The 23,083-nt window shown below is 35.8% G+C and overlaps 1 protein-coding gene across 1 annotated transcript in view; it reads left to right on the plus strand.

Moving 5' to 3' along the window:
* Positions 1-23,083, plus strand: part of LOC144892380 (uncharacterized) — a 547,127-nt gene that overhangs the window by 489,504 nt on the left and 34,540 nt on the right. The window lies entirely within an intron of this gene.

The following is a 23,083-nucleotide window of genomic DNA, read 5'->3' on the forward strand; positions in this document are numbered from 1 at the left end:
TCTTCCATGATGTTACCCATTGATCCAAGATAAGACTTCAGCAGGTGAAAACCACCCAACCTTGGAATGACGGGTAGATTTGCCTGCTTTATTATATTCACAGCCTTCAGCCAAATCGGAAGATCAAAGGTCACTATAGCGACCCCAGCGCGCCGTATGCACTCTTTCAGAGTGGTGAAGATGGTGTTGAGGTCATTAGGGTCTCCTTCAATAACTGGGAGGAACTCGATCTGTGTGCTCTGCTTTGCATCATTAGCATGGATTCTCTTCATCCAGGCATTCCAGTTGGAGTGTGGGAACTCAGGATCGTTGGCTTTGATCACCCACCCTGCTGCCCAGAGTGTGTCACCTGGAGTGAGGAGTGGCTGATCATGAGCCAGGGAGGAGGAAAGCTCAGCGAGGGGGAGAAACATGATCGCGTTCGTTCCTATCTGTTTCCTGTTCGTAAATGGAATAATCTTTACTTCAGTTCCTCTCAGGATCTTAGCTTTGTCGAGTGCCTTCAACTTCACCCGGGGGAAAGCTGCTGTTGTCTGTGGATCTGGCAAAGGTGGTGCCGGAGAGGTGACTTCGATCCAACCCATTGAGTGAAAGGGAGTGTTTCCGTGAATAGTGACAATGTTTAAATCGATATTGTCTCCAACAAACTGAGTGACTGCATTGTTTGTTTCCCCAACCTCCATAAAGACCACCTGATCATTACTTGACAATTCACTTTCACTGGCTGGCACTTTGGCTGTCATCACTGATTGATCCTCAAGCGCAGCATCAACAGCAACCTCATCATTGATCTGTTCATCGGTTTCCTCCACAATGGTGTCAAGAGTGCCAGAAGTATCTGGAACATCATCTCCACTCCTACTATTAAGGAAGCAGTATTTGTAGTTTTGTGTCTCCGTGTAAGACTCAGTGTATCCCAGCCGGTGGAACTTGTTGAGCATCCATTTTGACCCAAATCTATGATCAAGTTGTATGGCAAGCCCCATTTGGTGTGGCAATACTCCAGACCGAGGTCGACAGGCCTTAATAAAATTCTGCCCCAAACGGCAACTCTTTCGTCTGTCTTGACAATCGGTCTCAAGAACATCTGAAGGCTTGCAGGAACAAGTGTCAGCTGACTATCGATGTCAGTCATACTGTGTGTGGTGGGGTATGACTTTGGACCTAAATCGATCAAGGCAATATCATTGGATATGAACTTGAGTGCCGTCTTTATGATCTGAGTCTTCTCATCTCCATGGTCAAGATTAGCATGATGCTCTCGCAGAATATTGTCGGTGCCATCTTTGAGACAGAGTACATCTGCCCTTCTTTCCTGTGTTGTGAAATACAAGGTGTCTTCGTATTTCTCTAGAAGTTTTATCTTTAGCCAATGCTTTGAATAAGAAAGGCTCTTCTCTGGTGACTGATCAAACTCCTGCAGCTTTTCATGGACTTGGTCCATGTTCATTACCCCATGCTCTAATTCTGAGTCTAACCATTCGCAGAATTCAATAAAAACTGCCTCTCGCTCCTCATCAATACTCCTCTGTCCTCTCTTCCTTTTTCCTTCCTCATCAGTCTTGGACAAACTGTCACCTCTCGCAAACATAAGTTTGCATCGCAAATGGTACAGTGTTTCTTCTGCTACCAAGTCGTTGATCCCTTCCAGGCGTCCAGTGACTTCAGTGCCCCAGTCATCCCCGCGACTCCGTGCTGTCTTCAGCAAGCTTGCCTTCAGTGTATCTGCAGTCAAATTATCTGGCACTCTGTATTTCTTTCTAGCTTGTGCTGGATTATTTTTGTAGAGCTGGGCTGGTTGGTTGCAAAGAATGCATACATCCTTATACAGGAGGTCAACTGACTGTGATCTTCTAGAACTGCAGCCAGTTGATGAACTGAACTCACAAGTAGTGCGTCTTCTCTTCAACTTTGATGACTCTTTCTCTGCCTTTGATGCTTGAGCTGACTTCTTGGTGGTTGCAACAAAGTTGTTGTACAGATCATTTTTACACTTCTGGTGGTACCTCAGTTTTCCTTCCTTTTGAGCCTCCTTCATACGTTCCACAACAGTAACATTTTCGACAGTTTCTGCTTGTTTCAATAAAGTTGAGTATCCCTTTGGAGTTGCCTGTATGAGCCTTTCAGCTGGTGTATCCGAGCGTGCACAGATGAAGCAATTGAGCACAGGTGGAGTAACGTCTTCATCCATATTGCTAGACTCCATGTCCTGCAAAGTAGAAAATGAGATATATTTAGAAATTATTTTTCCACAAAGGAGTGTCTGTGGTGAAATATAAATGTTAACAATCAACTCAGAATCATGAAAAACCCTTATTTGACCCCTCATAAGTTACTTAAGGGCCGATTTAAAAAAATAAAAATTCTCGAAAATAATTTTTCGGTACCCGAATTCAACAGCTTTTTTTCTGGGTTTCCCACGGGAGTTGACCTTCAACATTTTAACACATGTTATTACACACCTTTACAAACATATTGGTGAAGAAATTTTTTGGTAACAATTTAGTTAACAGATTTTTATATGTTTACCTTACTATATACGTTTGAGGGGACATACATACATACGGACGGACAAACTGTTTTAGACGGCTGTGGTACGCCGGTACGATGGTCTGCAGCTCACCCAGGTGGTACGATGGTCTGCAGTGCACCCAGGTGGTACACCGGTACGATGGTCTGCAGCTCACCCAGGTGGTACGATGGTCTGCAGTGCACCCAGGTGGTACACCGGTACGATGGTCTGCAGTGCACCCAGGTGGTACGCCGGTACGATGGTCTGCAGTGCACCCAGGTGGTACGATGGTCTGCAGTGCACCCAGGTGGTACGATGGTCTGCAGTGCACCCAGGTGGTACGATGGTCTGCAGCGCACCCAGGTGGTACGATGGTTTGTAGTGTATCCAGGTGGTACGATGGTCTGCAGTGGACCCAGGTGGTACGATGGTCTGCAGTGCACCCAGGTGGTACGATGGTTTGTAGTGTATCCAGGTGGTACGATGGTCTGCAGTGCACCCAGGTGGTACGATGGTCTGCAGTGCACCCAGGTGGTACGATGGTCTGCAGTGCACCCAGCTGGTACGATGGTCTGCAGTGCACCCAGGTGGTACGATGGTCTGCAGTGCACCCAGGTGGTACGATGGTCTGCAGTGCACCCAGGTAGTACGATGGTCTGCAGTGCACTCAGCTGGTACGATGGTCTGCAGTGCACCCAGGTGGTACGATGGTCTGCAGTGCACCCAGCTGGTACACCGGTACGCGTTCCAAGGCTATGGAACACAAATCAAAGGTGCAGCTATCGGTTTCTATGTGAATACGGAGAGATATGTCTGTCTGTCCGCGTCTGTCTCTCTATCATTTCCTCCATCTATTTGTCTATCTTTAGCAAATGAAACCAATGCTGCACCAGTGAAATGAAGGCCAAAAATGCGATGAAATTAATCGAGATAATCATCGCATTAAAAAAAAAAAAACAGAAATAAGTCGACCATGTAATTCAGAGAAAGGAAGAGGACATTGTGCGAAGTAGAAAATTAATTGCCAAACAAATTTGTGGGTTTGAGATCATGTCTGATCCCGGTATTAGAAAGGAAGAGGACATTGTGCGATACCACAGGTCACCGTTCATTTATCCCTGGTCGCTACACTTCTTCACTAATGAGGCAGAGAGGTCCTCACCACACTCTCATGGATTTAAAGGAGCGATCTTCCGCCGGATGTTGAGTTTACATTTAATACATCATAAGGGACGAGCCATTATTTATATTAAGCCCCTGCCCCCCCTTCCCCCTCCCCCAAATAGAGAAGTCAAACTACGCCTATGGCTCGCCGACTATGGTGTTTTTGAATCTGAAGATGAGCCTGATTCGCTATCCGAACCACTCTACTCTACTCTATATATATGTATATATGATGTGCATGATAAATAAACACCTGTTATATGTTTAAATTATATTGGACCCAATCTTCAGTCAGAATCATGCTAAATACATGTATGTATATGTTGAGATGTCAAAACCATGCTTTATAGTCTATACAATAATTGTATGTTATGACATCAGACAGAATTATTCCAAATGCACATTATATGTTTTAATGTCAGAACCATGAAGTAGCAGGAAAGAGGAGGCAGCAGGTTCACCTCTCGAAGGTGTAATTGTAAGTCGATGGAATTGCACGCTTTGCATTCAAACCATGTATACCGACGATGGGAAGCACGTCACATGCATTGTTGCAGGCATCATCATGTGACCACAAAAATATATAATTTCTCTCGTCCTTGACATGTCGTGTCATTATAATGTTAATTATATATTTTTGCTAAGGACAGAGTTTGAAAAAGTCTTCTTTATCTCTCTAACCAAAACCCGATTTTGTAACGCAAACACATTGAGGAACTTCAACCATCTCCGATTGTTCTTTCTTTATGGCCTTCACTTAGTATTCGTTGGAGATCATCCTTTGGGCTTTTGCTGGAAGGGCAAACGCTTCGCGAATACAACTCACCCTATTACATCGCTGGGCAGGCAAGTCGAAGGCATAAGACGTCCCATGAGGGTACAGCTTGACTGTTTCCACTGAAACCAAATATATTGCTCCAACAGAGCAGACTCTTCGGCAGATTGACGTATCAGTTAATAAAAAGATAACCTGCCCTCGAAAGAACCGATATATCGACATTAAAGTGGAACTACAGCAAAATAAGAACTTTGATGTGGGAAATCAGCGAGATGGAGCACAGGAGGCGTCTGTTATACCCCGGTGTGGGATTTTCATGTATTTTCCTATACTCAACATGTATAAATTCATAAAATGTATTCACTTATATCTTACTATAATTCACCAAATGTCCGTCCGTCTGTCTGTCTGTCTGTCCGTCCATTGGAAGGTACCGCAAAAACGGCTGAACCGATCTCAACGATATTTTGGGTGGGTAATCCTGGGACCCCCTGGAATAAAATAGGCTACATTGTTTTTCCAATTTCAGCTTTGGCCTCCAGCATTTTCAGGTTTGGACTCCAGCCTAACATTATTTTCCCGGGTGTCGCACAAACGGCTGCACTGACCGCTGCACCTATCGGACTCGGTGCCCTCGGACAAAGACCTTTTATAAGGACATGGGTTGAATCCCTGCTTGAGAGAATGCCAACCCCCTCCCCACCATCACGGCCGTCTCTCCAACTCACAATCCCATGAGATATGCAGAAAGGACGACCCAAAACCAATTATCTTCTTTTTGATTCGTATATAAACATCATTAAAAGTAAATATAATGACCTCGGCCAAAGTTCAAACGATGTGGGTTTAATCTCTCCATGAGAGAATTCCACATAGCTATTTGGGCGGTGTATAAGCTAACAGATCGCTGTCTCCATCGATCTTGCCAAGGCCCTAACACCTATCGGCTCAAAATCCTTTTAACTGTTGACTTGGTAGTTTTTACAATGAAGGAAACATTAACAATGTTGTTAAAAGTTTATTTTGTGATTGGAGTTATGTTGTTTGGAATGAAAAAAGAGAGATATCGAGTTGAAGTAAATGACGACATGCCGTGATGGTTTCTACTTTCTGAACATGAACTTCACGGATCGCCATATGCAGATTCGCCACGGACCCACGATCACGTTTCTTTATGTGAACGTACCCGTTTGTTTGCGAACGGGTACGTTTTTCATGGAAGTCCTTCACGAACTTGCTGTCCATGTCTGACGTGCGACTGAAGGTGCCACAGGAATGTGGAATTTATTGGTTTCATGCTTTCGCATTCGCCGTATCTGCATTGCCTGTTTGCTTCTGGCCTCCCACCCGTGCGTAGCATGGGTATCTCACTAGTTCATAAAATGTATGCTTTGAATATCAGACTGGGAGACGAAAAGGGGGCAATTGGGCCTCCTGCGTGAATGTGGACACACAATCTGTCTGTGCAAGCGGTGACCTCGAGGTCAAAGCCTTTTCTCCCGACGCGGCTATTTTACCCACTGTTATACAAGAGGAGGTGTAACCAACCTTTCTCTGAAGTATTGTATTGTAAGACTTTGATATTATTATTATTGCAAGACTTTGACTATAAAAACAGCCAACTGCTGCTGCCATCTTCAGAAAAGGTACCAAGGCATTTTACTTGGGGCCTTTTCTCCATGTACACGTAAGGGCAATAAACAGTCTATTGATGGTGGTTTCCTTGTTCTTTATAGGTGTAAAGACCACCCTCCTCACCGGCAACTACGACAACTACTGCCACAACAACTATCGGGGATGCCTCTTTGTGGTCGTTGTAACTCCCCAATGCAAGTCGTGAGCGAAATCTTCCCCATTCTTCCCTGCTGCTCGGATTTGTCAGGGCAGCGCGGTCACAGCTAGAGTGCCAATCGGTCCCCATGGACTGGCCATTTCCCTCTTCCTCTTCCTCTTCCTCTTTCTCTTTCTCTCTTTCTCTTTCTCTTTCTCTCTCTCTTTCTCTCTCTCTCTCTCTCTCTCTCACTCTCACTCTCACTCTCACACTCACTCTCACTCTCTATCTCTCTCTCTCTCACTCTCACTCTCACTCTCTATCTCTCTCTCTCTCTCACTCTCACTCTCACTCTCACTCTCACTCTTAGTCTCACTCTCACTCTCACTCTCACTCTCACTCTCTATCTCTATCTCTCTCACTCTCACTCTCACTCTCACTCTCTATCTCTATCTCTATCTCTATCTCTCTCACTCTCTCTATCTCCATCACTCTCACTCTCACTCTCACTCTCACTCTCACTCTCTCTATCACTCTCTCTATCTCCATCACTCTCACTCTCACTCTCACTCTCTATCTCTATCTATCTCACTCTCTCTCTCACTCTCACACGGCCCTGAATTCCTGAATGTAGGGTTCACCATCCTGGATGTGTGGGGGATCTTTCGGTCACTCCAACAAGCCACGGCCTTATTGGAGAGAACTGTCTGGGGCTAAACAACAACTACTACTACGACTACTGTAACGGCCACAATTAATCCCACCTTGTCGGGTCGACCATTGGGAAAGTGTCACCCAAATATTTTACAAACATCCGGGCCAGTTCTACCGTTCAATGGGAGGTTCAGATAAGTGCAGGAAGATACGTCATTGGCTGAGGCTGAGGCTGAGGGTGCGGCTATGCCGCTGATGCAGCGCCCTCTGCTGGTTAGGGCAATCATTTTGAATTTGTTCAGGGTGCCGGCAATAGCTCGGCTACTCTTCGTGAAATACTTCATGGGATCCTTAACGTCCACCAACGAATGCTGGGAGACGGTATGACAGTTTGACGTCCATCTGAGGGACGGCACACTGACGAATCGCCAATCCTGCGAAACACCAATCTGGCAGTTTAAACACCACCTGCGAAACACCAATCTGGCAGTTTAAACACCACCTGCGAAACACCAATCTGGCAGTTTAAACACCACCTGCGAAACACCAATCTGGCAGTTTAAAACACCAATCCTGCGAAACACCAATCTGGCAGTTTATAGTCTCTGGTCGGGAATCGAACCGAATCTGGTCGCACCGCTATGGCATATGTGAGTCATAAAAGTATTGCTTCAAATGAATATCGGAATTCAAATAAACTATGAAGATCGATTTGATTTCATCGATTTTCGATTTTATCGATTTCATTTTTCGATTTTTTTAATTATTTTTTTCTATTTTATCGATGTTCGATTCTTTTTCGTTTTTATCGATTTTTAAAGATTTTATCGATTTTTATTTTTTCGATTTTATCGATTTTCGATTTTTTTTGATTTTTTCGATTTTATCGATGATCGGTTTTACGAACCTCTGGACGAGAAAAAGAAATCGTTTTTAGGTTCACAGATGATTTGAATTCTTAGAGGAGACGCAATCAGTGCCTTCCATCGAACGACAGATCAAATGGTGCTCACCTGTGCATGCGAATTTTTATTACGCGCAATTTCATCCCATACATCTCGCGAACAATGTGCGTTTTCTTCCGACCGCCTCGTGATTCGTACGTCGCACATATGCAGGACCTGTCGGCTGTCTGGTGTGTGTGCCCAGGGCAACACACCTTAAATTGATTACTCGGTACGACGTGAACGCACGCCTTGGCGCGCAATTACGAATGCGTTTTGACGTTTTCATTACCCCGGATTAGGACCAGAATGGTTCACCCATGAGAAAGTGACACTCAGGCACGTTTAATAGCACATCCCGTGACATTATTGTGTCTTCCGTTTCAAGAGGTTGCTGCATACACCGGTTTTAAATCTCAACGTCACCTCATCCGTTGTCTCCATAGCAACGTCTCTAGAATCAAGAGCAGTCAGTGCATGATTTATGGGCCTAATGTAAATATTACAAAACACTTTTACACAACTTATACAGATTAAAATCAAATATCGATTTCATAATTATATATATATATATATATATATATATATATATATATATATATATATATATATAGATAGATATATACTGTATATATATATATATACTGTATATGTATATATATATATATATATATATATATATATATATATATATATATATATATATTATATATATATATATATACTGTATATGTATATATATATATATAAGTAGGTGATAAATGTTGCTTCTGGGACACCTCCGTTTAACATGGGAAATCCCTATCTAATGTCATTTACCCCTTGTCTTTTTCAAAAATCATAAACACCTCTATTTCTCCCTCTATGAACCTATAATCCTTCTCACCTTATGAACCTATGATCCTTCTCGCCTTATGAACCTATGATTTTCTTCCTTTATGAACCTATAATCCTTCTAGCCTTATGAACCTATGATCATTCTCACTTCCATGTAAATTTCCCTCTCACCATCACTTTTCTTCATTTCCCCTTAACACCTCTATTCCTGACCCCCTTGGTCTTATGGGCCTTTTTCTCTTACTATCAATGATCATTGTTGTTCATTGGATGATTGATTATGTTCGGGTCCTGTGCCACACACTTTTTGTTAAGCTCCGCGCCACTTTTTGTTAAGCTCCGCGCCACTTTTTGCTAAGCTCCGCCCACTTTTTGTTAAGCTCCGCCCACTTTTTGTTAATCCCCGCCCCGTTTTGGTAGGCCCCGCCCACGTTTTACTAAAGCCCACCCACTTTATAAACTCTCCAGCATTACATTATTTTTAGTTCAGACATTACATCATTTTCTGTTGAAACATTACATCATTTTCTGTTGAAACATTACATCATTTTCTGTTGAAACATTACATCATTTTCTGTTGAAACATTACATCATTTTCTGTTGAGACATTACATCATTTCCAGTTAAGACATGCCCAGACTTGCCCAGACTTGCCCACACTTGCCCAAGGGAATTTCCACAGGAAATGACACACCCAGTCTTTCTTATAAAAGGCACTAACCACACAGGCCTTTTCAAACACACTTTCTGCTTCACTTGAGAATGGACTACTATGCTGAAAAGGAGTTGGATAACTTTGACATTCCTTGGAGTCCTACTACCTGTGTGGAGCTCAACCTTCAGATTGATGAACTGGACTCGAACCTCTTATCAATGGAGGTAAGTTTATTTATTTATTTATTTATTTATTTTTTTTTTTTGTATTTATTTTTTTTTTTTGTATTTTTTTTTTTTTTTTTTTGTATATTTTATTTTTGAATTTTTTTTTTTTTTTGGGATTTTTTTTTTGTATTTTTTTTTTTTGTATATATATATATATATTTTTTTTTGGATTTTTTTTTTTTGTATTTTTTTTTTTTTTTTGTATTTTTTTTTTTTTTTTTGGGATTTTTTTTTTTGTATTTTTTTTATTTTGTATTTTTTTTTTTTTTTTTTTTTTTTTTTTTTTTAGATAAGACTCGTGCAAGAGTCAGCAAAGTTTCTTTTAATATTCATAGAGCTTGATTTATATAAATAATAATATTGTATTAAATTAATACGTTGTTATTTTCTCTCACAGGAAATTGTATCTGAGATACAAAATGAAAATACCACTTTTGCCACAACCTGGGGTGAAATGATGATTGATTTGTTTGAAGACCTTTTGAACAACCAAGACCCACAGAACGAGTTCTACCTTGATGACCCAGCCAAAGAGTTATACCGTGGAGACTCACTAAATTTGGGAAAAACAAATTATGAGGTCTGCCTAGATGGTTCTAACTGTGGAGCCTACCTTGGAGACTCACTAAATTTGGGAAAAACAAATTATGAGGACTGCCTAGATGGTTCTAACTGTGGAGCCTACCTTGGAGACTCACTAAATTTCATAAAATTAGGAAAAGAGTTTTACCTTGGAGACTTTGAAAACTGGTTTCGTTTTGGAGACTCTAGCTGTGTGGAGCTAAACCTTCACCTTGATAAACTCGATTCAAATTTCTCATCAATGAAGGTAATATTTTATTTTAATATACATATAATAATTGTGTATTAAATGTAAAAAATAATTAATTAATACGTTGTTATTTTCTCTCACAGGAAATTGTATCTGAGATTCAAAATGAAAATACCACTTTTGCCACAACCTGGGGTGAAATGATCGATTTGTTTAAAGACCATGACCAAGAGAACGAGTTTTACCTTGATAATCCAACGAAAGAGTTTTACCTTGGAGGCTCTTTGGATTCTAAAGCAATGAACAATGTTCTTTCTTTAATGACGTTTGATTTAAGGTAAGTTCAGTTGATTAATAATCAATTAAAGTATATGTTATTTCATTCAATATTAGATAAGTAATATATTTCTTTTTTACATGTATTTCAGCAATATCAAGAAAGTTCGGGGAAGAAGATGCTGGAAAATACTTTCTTCCCATTTCTACTTTTTCCAACTTGAAAGCCTTGAAAGACAGAATTGGAGGAAGAGGAAATATATATATATTGAAATACGTATTAAAAAACATTTTAAAAAAATATTGAAATACGTATTAAAAAAAGAAAAGGAAAAAAAGATTATGCTAGGGTTAGGGTTGGGATTTTGAATGTGAGGGTTATGGATGGGGTTGGGTTAATGGGTTGGGTTAGGGTTGGGATTTTGAATGTGAGGGTTAGGGATGGGTTGGGTAAGGGATGGGGATGGGTTAGGGATTGGGTTGGGTTAGGGTTCTGGATGTGAGGTGAATTTTTGAATGAATGTCAAACCTCACAGACTCATTTATCTTATATTATCATTGAATTGTTTTTAAAAAGTTGGGAAAAGATAAATAGAATTGGAAGGTCATACAAAGAGATGGAGTTAAGAACTTTTTTTAATGGTTGATGTAATGGATTCAGTTGTTTTGACTAACAAATATGGTGTTTTAATGTGGGGGTTGGGTTAGGGTTTGTACATTATTATGACCCACTCACACACACACAAAAGTTAAGCCCCAACTAAAAAGTTGTGGGATTCTGTGTTTGGGGTTCACAGATTTAAAAACGTATCCCCATGATACACACAAAAGTTAAGCCCCAACTAAAAAGTTGTGGGATTCTGTGTTTGGGGTTCACAGATTTAAAAACGTATCCCCGTTATACACACAAAAGTTAAGCCCCAACTAAAAAGTTGTGGGATTCTGTGTTTGGGGTTCACAGATTTAAAAACGTATCCCCATTACATTTTTTTATTTATTTATTATTTTCAAGGGTTATCAGCTTTGTTTTTTGTAATTCCTGTGAATAAAATGACCCTAAGATTTCTTCTCCATTTAAATCATATAATTTGTAGGTCCAAGGGACTGTATCCATTACATCAACGATTTTAAATAATTCATTAGTCCATTTTTTTGTATAACCTTTCTCAAAATGGCTTTTCCATCTGTATATTCTTACAATATCACCAACTTTGAACTTCGGTTTTCTCAAATTAATCTCCTTTTCATATTCTAATTTTGTAAATGATTCTGATGGTTTTGATTTTGTTGATGAATGAACGGTATTATTGTAATTATCTACAATACCCTGAATTAAATACACCCATTTTTGAGAACCGAGTTGTGTGAATTTTTTATATAGCCTCTCTTTCAAAGTACGATTAAAACGCTCAATAACAACTGCTTTTCCTTCATTAAAGGTGCTGTATAATTTAATACCCTCCCCCTTAAGAAATTTCATAAATATTTTGTTATAGAACTCTGTTCCCTCATCGGTCCACAGTTTCTTTGGTTTTCTTTTATCCCTATCAAATATTAGCTTAAAGGATAACATTAAAGTATCACCCTTTTTATTTTTTAAAGGAACAACCCAGGCAAATCTACTCCTCAAATCAATAACGGTTAAAGCATACCTGTATCCCCTGTCATTATTCAATTCAATTAAATCAGCGGACCATATGTAGTCAGTGTCTTTGGAATAAACCTTCCTTCTTTTAAACTTGGTGATTATAGGTTTGTGTAATTCTTCAGCCAAAAGCTCCTCAGTCTTGATGACATCATTAGAGCCTAATAGTTTTTTGAGGGTGAATAACCAAGACCAAGTTTCAATTTAGCATTTATCAAATTTCTCACAATAAACCTATCAACTTTCTCTCTCAACGTTGGATTTTGTATCAAAGACAAATTATACAACATTTCTCTGTCGGCTTTATGTTTTTCAGTCAACGTAGTGGTTTTCCCATAAGCAATATCATGCTTCATACACACTTCATCAACCCTATTTGTAGGTTTAGACCAAGGTTTAGGATTGTCAGCCTCATCTAATCTTTTATCCAAGTTTGTTCCTGGGCCACAGAAAGAATACCCTGGAAGGTGTAATTCCCCTGGAATTCCAGTTGTTGTAAATTTGCTACCTGACAAAAACTTTTGTATGTCTCCTCCACTTTTATGAGAGATGAATTGACACTTTTTAGAGCCACACACTTGACATATTCCTTTTTGATAAACTCTATTATTTTTAGCTTTAACATAAGAGATATTTTTAGATTTAGTTTTCTTTTTACATTTGAGACAATAACTCATATTTATTTATGAGAAAAAGTCCTACATAGTGCCAAAACCTTTTTGGTTTTCAACATATACATTTCTATCTTGATTTTTAAAACATAAAGAATCCTTAGAAATGGCTTCACTCTCTCCTCCATTTATTTACAAATAAAACTAACTAAAGTCAATAACACCAACATCATCAACTATATGTTGTATATCTGCGCTCTGAATTCATTATAGCAAATTTAAAAACCAATAAGTTCGGAAGAGTCATTAATTCTTTATTTTCCTCTTCAGTGCGTTGAGATTTATTTATTTGCCGTAATACCTTCAATCTTTCATTAATCTCAGGAATGGTCATATTTTTATATTTTTCCACCCTCTCTCTTTCCTCCCTCTCCTCCTTCTCCTTCTCCTCCTTCTCCTTTTTCTCCCTTTCATCCTTCTCCTTTTTCTCCCTCTCCTCCTTCTCCTTTTTCTCCCTTTCCTCCGTCTCCTTTTTCTCCCTTTCCTCCTTCTCCTTTTTCTCTCTTTCCTCCTTCTCTTCTTCAACTCCTTCCTCATCCCTTGCTACCCTTGAGCTTGAGCCCCAAAGAATATTATACATATACTCATCTGGATTTTGAGATATTCTTGTATCTATAATTATTTTTCTCATAATAGGATACCAATAAGATTTGTTGACGATTTCTAAAAGAGTTTTATATTTCATAACTTTGAGAAGTTCATTTTTATTTAATATTTTAAACAAGTCTCTATTTGTGGGTTTAACAATATCAGTATAAGGCCAGTTTTTTATGACAAAATTCCCATGTATATGCTCCAAATCATAAGGTATGTAATACCGAGCACCCTTTTCTTGTAGGTATCCTTGAATACAAAAATTATAATTCTCTTGTAGTCTTCTTCCTGCCATTTATGTATCAGAAATATATGTGAGATTAATATTATGACAGGTAATACCACCCCATCTTCCCACTACCAAATCGGTTTGTATTCCTCGGCTTTCTATCCTTATCTCATTACCTTCCTTCTTTGTCATGCGAACCATCGCTATACTATCATATATTTTTCTTTTCTTAAAATCACGTATTTGTTGTTTACTAATTGTACTTCCACATAAATCCTTATCTTCACCAAGTGGATAATATTCTTCTTTACGAGACTGATTTAAATCATGTAGGTCTTCTATGTTTATTGAAAAAGACCAATTATACCCTAAATCAGGCATATCATACCCCCATTTATTAATTCGCATATTAACTAAATGTCCTTCTTTATAAAATTCAATTGTAAGCAGGTAGTTAAATTCAATGAGGAAAGGTGTATGGTCAGTATAACCAGGTGTTGTGGTTGTAAATTTTACTTGTTTAACAAAACGTGCTGTTTTCTTTAAAAATATATATTGTGATAAATCACTTAATCTAATTAAGTCATTCGCATCTGTAGGGTTTGGATAATTGATTAATTTATAAGTATTCTTCATATTAATATTTTTACTTACACTATATTTTTGTCGTTCAGCCTGTGCCTTTGTATAATAATTTGATAAATCAATATCCTGAGAGGATTTTCCAAAGATAGAACCATCTTTTCCAACATAAGTCATTTATATTAGATTAAAAATGATATCATAAAAATTTTCATTATTGTTGAGTTGAAATAATACATATAAACATAATTGACCACAACATTTAGAATTAATTTCTTGAACTTGAAATGTTTGATAAACACCATTCTGTAAGAATTGTATTACTTCAACAGGTGGTGGCATACCATAACTATCAAAATAATATTTATCCTGACTATTATGAATACAAACCCAATGAGAACCATTCTGTGTGTCTAAATTCATAATAATATTCTTTGTATTCTTATTTATATGTATTAATTCATCTCTCATACAAATAACCACATTATCAATTTTTAGTGTTTTACAATACTTAGCTAGTTCTATATTTGACGTTGTATTCTTTCCAAATTGTTTAAACCATTTATCCATTTATTTATGAGAAAGATACAATCCATTACCCCGTTTAGTTAGTTTAACACCCGCTTGAGCGATAGAGGAAAGCATATCTCCAACTAACAATCTAGCTTTATCAGGTAGACTTTCAAGTTTTTGAGCAAAATCTACAATTACACCACTTCCACTAATTTGTTTCTCCAACTCCTTGTTATGTCTTTCCAATTCTTTTTGAGCTTTTAGTTGTGCCTTCCTTTCGTTAGCAGTTTTTATCGCTGCTGAAATACCACCAGTCAATGCTCCCGCCGCACTTAAACCAGCAAATAAAGGAATTAGAAATGGGAGAAATCCTCCTCTTGACTCGTCTATTGAATATTTCTTTAACATAGGTTTTGTCATTTTAATTTTAAGTGATCCAGCATCATTTAGTGTTTTCACCTGCTCTCTTGTGAGTAAAACATCAATTCTTACTGCTCCTTTTCTTTGAAATGTATTAACATTAATAATACAAGGCTTTTGATTTTGAATACAAGATGTTAATTTATCAAGATTGATTTGATTAACATATACCCCTACCATTTATTTATGAGAAAAAACCTATGTGATATTAATCATAACACCATTATCTGTATTAATCTGTAATTCTGTTTCCTCCAAAAGCAAACAATAAGCATCAACTTCTTCATTCTCTCCTCTTTCAATGTATAGAGAAGTATCCACTCTATTAGACTTTATAGTTTCCTTTTGAGAACTCAGGTCAATTGCGTAGATTGTATAAAGTTTTTGAAACGCAACCATATCCAAAATAGGTTCATTATTACCATTACTTTCACACACCTTTTGGTAGGACTTGTAGGCTTCCGCATAATCATTTTTTTCCCAATCAATTTCCAATCTATCTCGCGGATAAAATGTTCCATCAAGAGAAACCCGAAGTTGTTTCACCTTAGCATTATCACTCAGCGCATTATTCTTATTAGTACCCTCCTCTCCATCTGGTTTTTTAAAAATGAGCCAGAGGTATCGTGGCTTTCCTTCAAGAACACCCAAATTCCAAGTGTAGGTAGTGTGTTCCAGTTTAACATGTTGACATCTTCTTTTAAGGTATGATACATTTAGCGGTTTCTTTGAGTTAAGTCTTCTATTTAACATCTCTTCCGTTTTAAGATTAGGAGTATATTCACTGATATACCAACACAAATCATTAATAACAAATTTATTATTTTCTCCAAAAGCATTTTCATCCCCAAAAAGCAACCTATTTACATTATCATTCCTTTGTAGTTGAAATCTAATTTTAAGGCCATACAAAACTTTATCAAAATCACAAAATCCAAATATACCTTTCAGAGGTACTGCTACCGTAAAACTATTCTCTGCTTTTGTATCATCATTATACATTGACTTCCTTTGACTATAACCAGGGTCAGCATTTGTTCCCGTTGACATATCAGGAATAAAACCTTCAACAGCTCCCTTACCCATTCTATCACTAAACGAATATAGTGTAAATTTCATCATTTCAGATATAGCAGAGACATAATCAACCGCTTCAACCTCTTGTGTTCCAATATACAGGCGGACACTATCAAACATTTTCCAGAAGAAATCATTTACGAGTGTAGCATTAGTATTATTCGCAGCCTTAGTGAATTTAAATTTACACAGCAAGAAACTATCAGCTATATTCAAGTAAGTTTGTTGATTATTTATTTCAAAACTTTTTGTTCCGTTTGAATTCCAGTCTGTTCCTGTTATAGCATTTACCTTAAAATAGTCTTCCTTTTTAGTAGAGTTTGAAATGATAATCGTATCATCCAAATCATAGATACTATCAATCGCTTCCATACTTGTATTTATATAGCATTAAAATCGTTGAAACCCTGACCCAAGTATTTTAATGATTTTTTGTCGTTCTTGTGAAGATAGTTGAGTTTTACCTTTTTTAATTTCTTTGATTGCTTGTAATTTATGAGACTCCTTTTGAGCATCTTTTATACTCTTTATAGCACCCGCAACTGAGCCCACGGCTGAAGCAGTTGAACCAATTAGGTCTTTATGTTTAAGGATGGTTGAACCAATACCCATTAGAGTATCAATTATCCCATCTCCTTTATTTCTAAATTGATGTCCCACACCCCGTTGTCTCTTTGGTTTATAGTATCCTCTCCCAAGAAACATACCTTCACCCTTATAGTATGGTGAAAGGAACATCCCATCCCCTGTAATTATTTTATATTTTCCCAACTGTGTTTTCTCACAATAACCATTATTTATTTATTGAAAAACTTCACGTAGGTGAATTCTGATGGATATAATTTCATCATTAAAGGATATCATACGATTATCTTGGTCGGTTATCCTAAAATTTACTCTGTATATGGTTTTTCCTGACACAGGTAAATAGACAAGATTTTTTGGTTCCATATTAAATTTATAACCAATCGGGGTTGAGTATGCGCTGAATGAAAATATTGTATTTGTTCTTATTCCATCGTTATAAGCACCATCAATCAAATCACAATGAATTAATACTGAATTTATACCGGAGGATATTTGAATGACATTATCACTGTAAAACGTCCCGTTAGTTTCAATCTTTTTAGAAGAGAACCCCAATAGCTCTCTGAACGAATTTTCAATCGTGAAATCAACTTTATAATTATTTTTAAGTTTAATAGTTGATTTTGAAGTGTGTTTTTGAATATCTATTACAATATTTTTTGGTTCATCACCTTTTTCTTTCATAAGGCGAGAGACTTCTGAAGATATTTGAGAAATCTCGTAAGCACCGGGTGAAACGGTTATAGTTTTATATCCACTTCCTGGATTATAACTAAACTTGTTGTTTTTCTCTGTGATATTAAAAAGGGTATTGTAAGTCTCCATTGACAACAAAGAAGCCTCATATTCTTTTTTGGGGTCAAGTTGTAGTGGGTAAGGGAATGAAGCTGTGTAATCACTCGTTGTGAAATTAAAACTAAGAATTGTGCTTCTCATCTTATTTAATATCTAATAAAATATCTTTGTATTGACATTTATTAATTATTTTCATATTCATCAACTGATCTAAAATGGCGGATGCTTCATTAAAACAATTGTTGTTTCCAGCCTTCTTACTACCTAACAACAATAATAACCTATTAACTAATTGTGATGGGTCATTTGGAAGAAAACTAACACCCGAACCAAGCTTACTTAAAGCATCAATAATATGTTTCTCCTTCTCATTCTTCTTACTTTTACCAGCAACAGAAACTCCATAATCAAGTGCGTTTAGCAACTCAATATACTCCCTATCTTCCTCTCTTTCCATATCAAGCGGTTCATCAAAATAAGGTGAATTAGAATGTCCATCTTTTGTTAGAAGAAACATTAATCTTGGGGTTAATTCAACATTTGGTTGGTCAGAACTTAAGAACACCAATTTATCATTAAATATCAATAACTTTTCTTTCACAAGATGGAACTGTGCTGGTTCTTCTGTTGGAATGAGACCTGCTCTGGTTTTTGAACCCTTCAAATATTCATTGTTTTGAAGAGCTTCTACAATATAATTGGAAAGTTTATTTACCTTCTCAAGATGCCGAAATAATCCTTCATCATCATATTCTAATTCTCCAAGTTCTTGCTCTGTCATTTGACTAAAATCTTTGAGCATTTGAAATTTTTTTGGAGTAAATTCTACCGTGGGAACTGTAGGTGAAATCGTTTGTTGAGTTTTTAAAAGTGGTTTAAAAAATTTCTCTTGTTTTCTTTCAAAGGCTTCTTCACCAGTTAGTTTCTGTCTCCTTTTCTTCTTTATGTCTTCCTGTTGCTTTACAACTTTTGAAACCAACTCTTGATGTTCTTTAAACTTTCTTACTCTTTCTTCGGTATTCATTTTCTGTATTTATTTATTGAAAAATATCATTTAGTATCTCATCTTGTTTCACAACAATATATTTATATTTTCCGATCGTGTGTTTCATATTATTTTCAAATTCCTTCTTACTACGTAATGTAGAACAATTATCTCTCCAAAAATTATTTGTATCTATTGAATTTAACTTAAATAAAATAAAAGTATTAGCATTGTTTCTTATTGAGCGCCGAGGGAGTTGAAAATATGACTGACTAAGATAAATACAATTACAAGAAGAATGTCTCCCTCTTGTATAGTAGCTATCCATTACTGTTTGGTTTCTCTCATTAACACAATCATCAAAGATAACGAGGTTCTTTTTTGATTTATCTAAATCTTGAGGTGAAGGTATATCATCCGTATTATCACTGAGAATACAAGTTATGGGTTTTAGTTTTGATTTTGATTTCTGTGTATCACAAAATAATTGTATTATATCATCAATATTATAATCATTTAGTTTGTTTTGAAGTTTAAATAAACCGATAATGTCTTCCTTTTTAAGACCCGCATTAAAACCCTGTGAGAGTAGTTGATACTCAGGTTGAAAACTTGACTTTGTAAAAATTATTAAATTATCATAATCTAAAAAATTAGGACTAAGGAGCATCTTTAAAAGTAAACAGGTTTTTCCACATCCGCTTGAACCGACTATTAGACATCTCAATGAATTTGGAAGATTTTTATGGTTATTAAATTTTATCTTATTTGCCCAAACGGGTAAAAAATCATTCATTTATATATTTGGAAAACAAGTCATCCAACTTTTTTTGAGTTTTTTGAGAAACTCTATATTTTATCCTGAGTTCAGGTTTAATTTCAAAATAATCCATTATTTTGTTTATATAGTATCTTGTATTAACATTTCCATTAAAATTATTTTGAATAATAAATATCATTAAACCCTTATACATTTCCTCAATACAAATAGTCTCTTCCCTTGTAAGAAATGGTGTATTATCACCATAATACTTAACATTCATCTCTCTTATTAATCTTGTAAAGTAATTCATTTTTGGTTCTAATTTAAAAGAGTTATATATTTTTCTATATTTTTTGTTATCATTAATTAGAAGATAATCACAGAAAATACATTGTTTATATGCTTCTGATTCTGTATTAAGCCCCACTCTACCACAAGCCAGACAATTCTCTAATTTATCATATGGAGAGTCTGGAAATTCTAAATATCCTTCAGAATTTATCATATTTATAAAGTAAAATTATACTTAAAACAAAGTGCCTTTTTTAGAGGCTTTTTTAAAGATGAAACTGTGCTTAAAGTAAAACACCTTTGAGCTTTTCAACTCGTTTTATGTATATAACTTTACTTAAACTAAACGCAAATTTATTAGCTAATAAATACAATGTTTCAAAACACAAAAGACAAATTTCAATCAATCTCTACTTCGGTGGAAGATATAGAAAAATATGTCAAAGATGTTAAATTGAACAAAGATAAATATGGAAATTTTTGGATTAAACCCATAATGGAGAATAACATGTGTCCTTTTATTAAATTTACGGGACAAGCTATGTTAATTAATAACTCTATTAAAGTAAATTTGACAAAAGTTTCTCCACTACTACTAACAATTTACTCAAAGCTTGAAAAGGTCATTGATAAAGAAGCTTTGAAAATGAATGATAAGACCATCAACGATTCTAGAGGAAACATTTGTATATTCTTTAATAGACCCAAAGATGTGGGTGAAATTAATAATATGAATATTAGTGGTGAACTATCATTCCGTACTCTGATTATTAGAGATTATTTGAAAATAACATTTAATGTAGAAAATATTGTGGTTATTAGTTCTAATGAAAGAAAACATATAGATATTGATGGAAGTTTAATGGTATGTAAATGAGTGATATTAACAGTCAATACTCTGAGAGTTATTATACTGAGAGTCTAGGATCTGAAGATAGTTATGATACTAATAGTTTGTGTTCAAATGATAGTTATGAGAGTAGCTTTATTGATGACTCAGATAGTGAAATTGAAATTGATGAACTAGAGTATCTAAACTTTCTGGCTAATACATAGACGCTTTACTTTAAGTAAAGTTATATACATAAAACGAGTTGAAAAGCTCAAAGGTGTTTTACTTTAAGTAAAGCTATATACATAAAACGAGTTGAAAAGCTCAAAGGTGTTTTACTTTAAGTAAAGTTATATACATAAAACGAGTTGAAAAGCTCAAAGGTGTTTTACTTTAAGTAAAGTTATATACATAAAACGAGTTGAAAAGCTCAAAGGTGTTTTACTTTAAGCACAGTTTCATCTTTTAAAAAGCCTCTAAAAAGGCACTTTGTTTTAAGTATAATTTTACTATATAAATAAATATGATCAAAGCAACGTATTGTGATGTTTGTGAACAAGAATATAAACACTACAAAAGACACCTTAAAACTAACAAACACACATTTAATCTACTTCACCTACTATCTCCTATTCAGAAGGAAACAAAACACTGTTCTGCATGTAATAAAAATATCCTCAAGAAAGGCTTCGAAATACATCTTAAAACAATTCTACATTTATCAAATTTTATCACAACTAAAAACTCTGATGGCGCATTCAAAGAACATATTAAAATAAGAGTCTTTAACTTCAAACCTCCTGAACCAGAGTCTATAGTTGATGCTGTAGAAATAGTTAAACCTGCTGTTCAAACGTTGATTGAAAAAACACTAAAAGAAATGAAACCACTTAAATTTTATATGGGAGTAAAATTAGAAATGACAAAGGACGAAGGAGCTATAGATACACCATACATGAGAACTGAGCCACACTTTATATCTTCATATCAAGATTTTAAAACATCAGGAGTCTATGATGAACTTATTAAACAAGAGCAAGATGTGGATAATTCAATCGTAGGAAGTGGATTCAATATAGGAAAAATTATTTACATAGACATTCATATTCTTAAATCAGATCCTCTAAAAGCTTCTTCCTACATTGATTTACCCAGTGTTATCAAAAATAGAAAAGCAGTTATCAATATCAAAAATAAAGACAATAAATGTTTTCTCTGGTCTATTCTAGCACACTTACATCCTCCACATTTTCATGATGAAAGAGTATCTCATTATAAAAAATATGAGAATACATTAAATACGAAAGATCTAAAGTTTCCGATGGCTTTAAATGATATTCCTAAATTTGAAAAGATAAATAATTTATCAGTTAATGTTTATGGTCTAACAGAAACAAACAGCATTCAGGTTTTAAAGCTTTCTGACAATTGTAAACAAACTCATATTAATCTTCTATATTTTAATTCAGAGGAAAATTCACATTATACATACATTAAAGATATTGCTAAATTAATAAAACCACAAGTATGTAAAAGAACAAATAAAATATATATTTGTTTGCGTTGTCTTAACTTCTTCCATACACAAGAAAGATTAGATAAACATTCAAATTATTGTGGTGAACATAAATCAACGGTAATCAATATGCCTAAAGAAGGCTCAAATATCACATTCAAAGATGAAAAGAAAAAGATCAAACATCCATTTGTTATATATGCTGATTTTGAAAGTATTCTAGAAAAAATAGATACTGCTTCTCCAGATCCAAAAGATTCATACACAAATAAATATCAAAAACATACTCCTTGCGGTTTTTGTTATTATATCAAATCATCCGTTGGTGATAAATATAACAAGTTAGAGGAGTATAGAGGCTCAAATACCCCAGATGAGTTTGTGAAACGACTAGAAAAAGACTGTGTCCGATTAACCAAGATAATGAGAGAAACTAATAAACCAATGTCCTTGACGAGTGAACAGAAAAGGGAATTTAGAAAAAACAATGTTTGTCATATTTGTGAGGAAAAAATTGGTGAAGGTCTAAAGGTTAGAGATCATTGTCATCTCACTGGTAAATATAGAGGTCCAGCTCATCAAAGTTGTAATATTAATTATCAACTCCCCTCTTTCATTCCTGTCTTTCTTCATAACAATGCTCATTATGATACGCATCTATTTATTAATGAACTTTCAAAGACATCTGGACACATTTCAGCAATTCCTAACACAGATCAGAAATACATTTCATTCACAAAAACAATTCACACATCTCCTATTACTCATATCAGATTTCTTGATACATTTAAATTCATGGCAAGTCCATTGGCTAACTTGGTTCAAAATCTAAAAGAGTTTCCATGTCTTTCAGAGTATTTTTCAGATAAAGATTTTCTAACACAAAAGGGAATTTACCCCTATGACTATATGGACTCATTTGAGAGATTCAATGAAACACAACTTCCTTTAAAAGAAAATTTCGATAACAAATTAAACAACAGTCATATATC

Source organism: Myxine glutinosa, chromosome 5, assembly GCF_964187855.1.
Source record: "Myxine glutinosa chromosome 5, kmMyxGlut1.1, whole genome shotgun sequence".
Taxonomy (NCBI): Eukaryota; Metazoa; Chordata; class Myxini; order Myxiniformes; family Myxinidae; genus Myxine; species Myxine glutinosa.